At 33.5% G+C, this 7,452-nt stretch overlaps 1 pseudogene across 1 annotated transcript; it reads right to left on the reverse strand.

Annotated features, from left to right (window-relative positions):
- Window positions 1–4,313: 4,313 nt before the first annotated feature.
- Window positions 4,314–6,579, reverse strand: LOC143529512 (WAT1-related protein At3g30340-like; annotated as a pseudogene). The gene is made up of 6 exons (XR_013134674.1): window positions 6,207–6,579; window positions 6,045–6,107; window positions 5,803–5,919; window positions 5,272–5,700; window positions 4,568–4,719; window positions 4,314–4,479 (listed from the first exon to the last, which is right to left on the reverse strand). The product of XR_013134674.1 is annotated as a WAT1-related protein At3g30340-like (transcript).
- Between the last annotated feature and the right edge of the window lie 873 nt (window positions 6,580–7,452).

Below are 7,452 nucleotides of genomic sequence, written 5' to 3' on the forward strand. Positions count from 1 at the left end.
ACAGTTACACAAGTGTTTGAAACGTACATATTCTAGGGATATGTGTGTGTAAGAGTCGAATGAATAAATGATCAGTAGAACAATGACATTGTGGGCAGGCAGCAGATCCCATAAGACAGGTCTAGAGCTAGCTAGCTAGCACATTATAACGAAATGTAGGTTTGATGGTTACTTATCCTACAAAAAGAGGGTATCGATCCAAAACCTCCCTTTAGGCTTTAGCAACATCCTACGTTCATTTCTTTCCTTAGTACTACCATCACTTTTTATAAATGTTATCTGAAAGGTTGTTCTTCTGGCCCCACAAATTGCTTACCAGGATGTGGTTTTGACATCGTAAGTGGCTGCCATATACCTAGCTTGCTGGTTAAGGCTATTTGTAGTGGAGGGCTACAAAATGGGACGTTTTACGTCACGTGTCGTCCAGTCAGCAAATGGTGAGTTTTTGTTTTGGAGTGTAATGGTGTTGTAGCCCAACATACATACATACATACATACATGCATACATACACATACATACATATATACATACATCACACACAAAAAATTATAATAATAATAAAAACAGAAGGACGTTGGGCGAGAAGAATTCGTCGCCCTCCCATATCTCCCCTTTATCGCCTGGAGGGCAGTGTTTAAAAAAAATTTGCCCCGTTTTAGGTTGTTTTCTCGCACACTATGGGCACCCTAATGGCAAGTAAGTGAATATAGGTTTTAAACAAACATTTTCAAAGAAAAAGAAATTGTGGCTAGAGTATAAGCTTTAATTAAATACATTTATTGTATTTTTTTATCCAAATAACTAAAATATGATGTTAATAATATATAAATAATTGCTGTATCAATCAGTTCGGTATGTTATGATACCAACGTTCGCTATATTAAACGATATGTGTAACTTATCTAATTTAACATTTTAATAATACTATAATTAGAATTTTGCATTTTAAAAATAATTTAGTTAAATAATGAAACAATTAAATAAGTTTGGTCGGTTCACTATGGTAACCTATATGTGTAAACTAATAAACAAAAACGACTTGAATAAAAAATTATTAGATATCACATTATTATTAGACGTCTATAAACAAGAAAGTGCATTTATATGAAGCTTGACAATATAAAGTGAGATATTAGTATCTCCTTTGAGTTTGATCATGGAGCTGGATATTTATGTGAGTTTTCTGTTTGTATTACATAATTATTAAAGCAGTTAGTTGTAACATATAAGTAGGTTAAGGTCCCCAATCTTGGTACTTTCATCCTTTCTTTGGGGGGGACTGTAGGTTGATTATGACTTAATTTCACTATATTTCTTTGCAAATAAGTTGATGAATATAAACATAATAGTTACATTCATATTTCTCAATTATTATGTTATACGTAATAATTTATTGATATGTATACAAGCATCAACTTTTGTGTACATAAAAGTTTGTAGATTATGCATAGAGTTATAATAAGAGTTCTTTTAATTTCTTTTTATTTTTAACCTATATGATTCATATTTTACTTTTAACCCGAATACTTCTTATCTTTTACAAGTTCAGCATATTACATTCTTAATCACAACACTTTTCAACTTTGGTCTCCAATACTTTTCATTTTCTGTAAATTTTATGTTATAACGATTCGGTCTAAATTTTGTAAGTTAACACATTGTTACGCACATGTGTGATACGGCGTTTTTACGTCTATTTTCCCCGTTCAATGTTTCAGTCCTAATTAAATAAACTTTCTTTTATATGTTTTATGTTTCGGTCTAGTTTTATGTGTTAGCACGCCACAATGGGTTTGCGTGATTGAACGTTTGTATGCCTACTTTTTGTTTGGTTTAGCAATCCCGCCACAAAGCGTAGGTCCAACGCCCCCATTAACACACGAGTTAGAAAAAAACCTTTCAATGTTTCATTTCTCATGATTTTACGTCCCCACCGTAACATAGAGGCCTTAATACTAGTTAACCATAAAAATGCAATGCAGTCATGGCTACATATATGTAATATGTATGCATCACTGTCCCCTATCTCTATTTTTTTTCTATGTGGTACCACCCTATGGTCCCAAACGTCCATTGCAATGATATGGGACCTCTCTACCATTGCTTCCATCCATCCTTATGTACCACCTAAGGTCCCATTAGACTAGGTTAATTAATATGAAAAATCTCAGCCAAATTGATAAGCGTGATGTTGGATAATAAATCATATTCTCAACCAAACCAACGAAGTATGTTAGCTCCGTTAAACTAGACAACGTTGTCGGTATGGGGCCTTTTTTGTTTTTCAAATTTGCACATCTAAATGTTAATGCATTTATCACATATGGGGACTTAATAAGAAAATGAATTCCTTTTTGTTTTTGGTGTTAATCAAATATGCAACTAGGTTTCTATTTTGTATCTTGATTTTCTTTCTTAGGGGTTGTTTGTTTACATCTAAATGGAACCATTCAAATGTAAACATCTGATTCATTCAGACTTTAAACTGTTTGGTTTCAAACAGAAAAACATTTGAATGACTAAAATTAGGTCTAAATCATTCAGACTTACTGTTGTTGCTGAATGTGACAGATGCTTATTCAGATCTGACTCATTCATATCTGAGTGAAACAAACAGCCCCTTAGTAGGGTTTGGTTGCATGTGTTATTTATGTGTATTTAATAAGTTTAGTGTAATGGATTAGTTTTTGTAGCAAAGAAATTAAGGAAGTGTGTATGTTTTAATTTGGTATTAACATGAATTGATCACCAATATACAATAATCAATCTCGTTTCTTGAAAGGATTCCATGATCGAGCATCGTAAGGCAAGAATTATATTGATCATTGATGACTGATTTGACCAATGATTCGAAAATATGGTTAAGTGTAGAGTCGGACTGCACGTTTGTGTCATATATACATGTTAAACAATTAAGAAGTCCCTAAGATACATGAATACACATTCGAGACGTGGAGACACTAGTTGTGATCGGGCAAACCTTACTTTAAAGCCGACGAGCAACGGGCTAGCATGGACCATCTCTTATAACAGTTGAAAAACAATCCGATCAAGATAAAAGCTTATGAGTCTAGCGTAATGTAGCTTGGTCTGCTTGGGATATATCATACTAGACTAGATGACTTGTTGAGTATAACATTAGCGTGGCCTGTGATGGGCCGAAGTGTTAGTTAACTTGGGCTTTTGGGCTAGCAGCCTAGAAGTGTTTACACTTATTAGTTATTACTTATTAGTACTCAAGAGTCTAAGAATGCATACATTTTTTTGGAATGACGAATTTCTTGTATTTAGGTTACCGTACTCTCTAAATTTGGAGAGCCCTGAAGTCTTAGTCGGGCTCACGATGACTTCAGAGTTTGGCTTGGGCGTTCCCCGGGAAACCATACCACTGACTGCCACTTGATAGCCGTTGTGCCGCCACCACTTGAGCAGAACTTTCTGACGTAACACAAGGTTGAACGAAAATCCGGGTCAGCTCAGGGTTCGAACTGACAACCTTTGCACAAGGCCTAGCTCAAAACACATGTAATAAAAAAACTCAATAATATTATTATATATTAGACTAAATATTTAAATACTAATAAATAATAATCTGAAATTTTGTGAACTAAATTTGAGGTATGAGAGATGAAAATGTTACTTTCTTAAAACCAAAATGGATATATTGATGGTATTATATTAGATAGATGGAAGAGAAAATTAAAAATGGTTATGAGATTTATGTAAAGTTATGGAATAGCCTTTAATTCTGTTGATTGTTGAAAGTGTTGGATTATATTGTTGTTGCATACTTAATTCATAGAATATTAAGACTTTCCACTCTAGGATGGTTTCATGTTTTCATTTATGTCACAATTATGTGTATAAGGAAATACATGTGAAATAAATGAGGATACTACAGGTATTGCAGGTATGATTCCATGTAACAAAACAACATATATATGTTTTGTTAACAATATATACAACTAGAGGACACACTTTAATCGACGAAAAATTAACTGGAAAAACTACGGTGATCACTGACACGTCGGAGAATGTAAATAACATAAACAAAAGAACTAATTACTATGATCTTTAGTGTAACAAATTCCAATCAAGATTGCGTATTTAGTGGTTATTTTTTTTTATTTATAATCTAGCACAAGTTGTTCGAGAAAAATCAAATTAAGTAGCAATACAACGTATATAAGACTCCGGAAATGTATATATTGAATATGAGACATCTACAAATCACTATAGTCCGTGTTTATTCAAAATGCGCAATGTTAATTGTCTTGTTGACAATGTTAATTGTCTTTTTAGTACAAACAACTTAACTCTCTAGGATTTTTGGATCCTTAGAATCACAAACTACCGAAGATGGCTGAAACTCAAGATCTTGAACATTGATCTTTTCGTTTTTGGGATTTTGCAACTCTTTGTTCTTTCCCCATACGAGAATGTATAGTCCTGCTACCACGATAGCCGATCCTATTAAACTGTTCACAATAAACGAACCAAGAACCGTAACCAACGATTGTATGGATTTAGTAATTAATAGAGTAGGATGATGAGGAGATTAAGTGCCTTCCAACATGCAATGGTTCATGTAGAAATGGAATGTCTATTACAGCTGCTAATATTTGAACAAGAGGACTAAATGCCGCACCGAAAACAGGACCTCTTTTCTTCACACCCCATGAGATCCCAACAAAGCACAACCCGGATCCAACAATTCCCTGTTTCCATCCAAACCATTAAACCAACAAACAAACGTAACAAGTAATAGTGCACTCGTAGTAGTAGTAGTGTATGCTAGGGGTGTTCATGAAATCGAAATAACTGACTGTCTGGTGTTATGTTTTTTGAGAAAGCATTTTTCGGGTTTTGTATAAACTAAAAACCAAGAAAACGACCAACCCGAATTTTCTTTAAGTAAATTGACAGTAGCCAAAAATTTTAGATCCAAATATGTGATAATCAGTTATTCATTAATTAACAATTTCAAGCCCAAATTGTTTATTTTGGGCAATCGGCCCATAATTTTTCACATTCAAATAGTAAAATTGAAAATCCATAACCGAACCAAACCCATTGTGAAAATAAAAAAAATAAAACGAACGTTTTTCAAAACTCAAAAGCTACTTTTTTTTAAAATTTTTAGCCTAGTTTGAGCCCAAAACCGATTAATGCACGCTTCAAATGTCCCGGGGGGGGGGGGGTGTTTAAAACTTTTAAATTGTTACAAAATTGGTACACATAACATAAAGATGAAAAAGCAATTCACTTACAACATAAAGGATGCTTAAGATTTGCACTTTCCCTTTAAGAATCCATAAAGAAAGATCTCTGTGGATGAACAAGCTTAACACAAACGATTGAACCGCACCAAAGAACATCATGATGGCGGTGCTGGAATACTGCAAGGGGTATCTCTTACCAATCTTTGATTGTACAAGAAACCATGCAGACCACAGAATTGTGCCTGCAACCAATGCCAAAGAACCTGAAGTCCATCTTGCTTTCTTGGTTGCCAAAACTTAACTCAACCTTCTGATAGATTGCACATGGATGGATTCATTTGTGGCTTGCAAATATGAGTGGTGGTTAAATAAAGGCATTCCTTTATAAAAGGTTAGTAAAGTTGCACCTCCCACACACACCAAGGTCCCTATCACTTTTGCTCTTCCACCATTGATTTTATGTTCACCCTTTCCAATCTATATTAAAGTGACACACACACAAATATATATATATATATGACTAAAACATTTATATAAAGTGAGAAATTACATATGGATTGTAAGATTGTGGATACAAACCCAAAGGGTAATGACATGATGAATGTGATCACAGGCACAACATTAAGAAAAGCACAAGAGAAAGTGGCTGATGTGTATTGTATACCCAAAAGAAACAAGTATTGTGTGAGTGATGCCCTGCGGCCATATAAAGATCAACATATAAATACTGGCAGTAAATAATAAGTACTGAGATTCAGTCCTGCATCGCTCAAATTCAGAAAAAAAAAAATAGTAAACATACGTTAAAACTTGTCACTTACCCAAGAATTGCATTCAAGAAGAGGTAGAAACTTATGTTGTATGTAAGCTTTATTTCACTCTTCCTGCAACATATATATTTGCATTCAGTATATATACACATATATATATATATATATATAATCACAACATGCATACAAAGTTTCTTAAACAAGCGTGTGTACCTTTCGAAAAAGAAGGCTACCGGGGCCAAAAAGATGGCAGCGATAATCAGGCGATAGGTGATGAAGACGAGATGATCAAGTCCGGCGACTATAACCTTTTTGAGAACTACATTAACGGTTGCTAAGGTGAACTGGACGGCGATCATAACCAAAACCGGGCACCATTTTCCATAGCTTTTACTACCCATGAATATTTTCGGCTAAGTAAGAGTGTGAATAATGAATATTTTGGCTAGCCAAAAGGCAAGTAATTTGAAGAACCAAGATCTTGTTGGTGTCTAAATATAGTGATAAGATGTATATGTAACAGTGCAACACGTTGATAATTTGTGATCAAAGAAAGAAAGAAAATTCTCTAGATAGATCAAATCAAGTGCTTGTGCAGGCAACTTATATGTCACACGAGTTTAATAGTTATATATTACATATATATATATATATATATATATATGTATATATATATATATTCTTTATCTAAAATTTTGACCGTTCCTTTAAACAATTGGTGACGTATGGAAGTTGGGAATCTGCTGCAATCATTAATTAACCATATAATATATGAAGCATCAGTAATGCAACTATAAAAGAAGAAAAGGAAAGATGCATGCTATAAGATATTATTTTATATTATTGTATAAAATAGAAACCACAAGAGTAATCAGTTTCTCTTGTTCATCAACATGTACCAAAAGAGCCATGTGAGCAATTCTATTTTGAGTTAGTAACATTACATAATGAGTCACTCAAGATTTGAGAATTATGCGTGTATCTATGTATTATTAATTAATAATGTATGCATGCATGGATGTAAATTTGAGAATCAAACTCAAGATTTTGTAATTTTAATTCATAAGTTTACATTTTTAAGTAGATTCAATTATTCACATTTATGTCAAGATTATATTTGATATAGTCTATATCTCTAGGAGATTGTATTTAATTTGTATATGATCCCTATATAATGGGATTAAGTTTCAATAATATACACGAAATATTTTGATACTATATACACTTTGCGTAACCTTTTAGTCGAGTTACATGCACCCTTGTCCAAAGCAACGATCTACTACAACATATCAGTTGTTTACTTGTCTCGGAACCTGGTACAATACATCGAAGAACGAAGCACGTTGAAACTGATATACAAATTGTCATAGAAAAAGTGCGGCTTAACCATGTTCACACTATGCCTTTAGCTTTTCAGAATACTGGCATTTTCACAAAAGGCCTACGCCCTACCCCGTTA

The sequence above is a fragment of the Bidens hawaiensis genome, unplaced genomic scaffold (assembly GCF_021521415.1).
Source record: "Bidens hawaiensis isolate Kalapana, Puna unplaced genomic scaffold, B.hawaiensis_p1.1 tig00008566_1, whole genome shotgun sequence".
NCBI lineage: Eukaryota > Viridiplantae > Streptophyta > Magnoliopsida > Asterales > Asteraceae > Bidens > Bidens hawaiensis.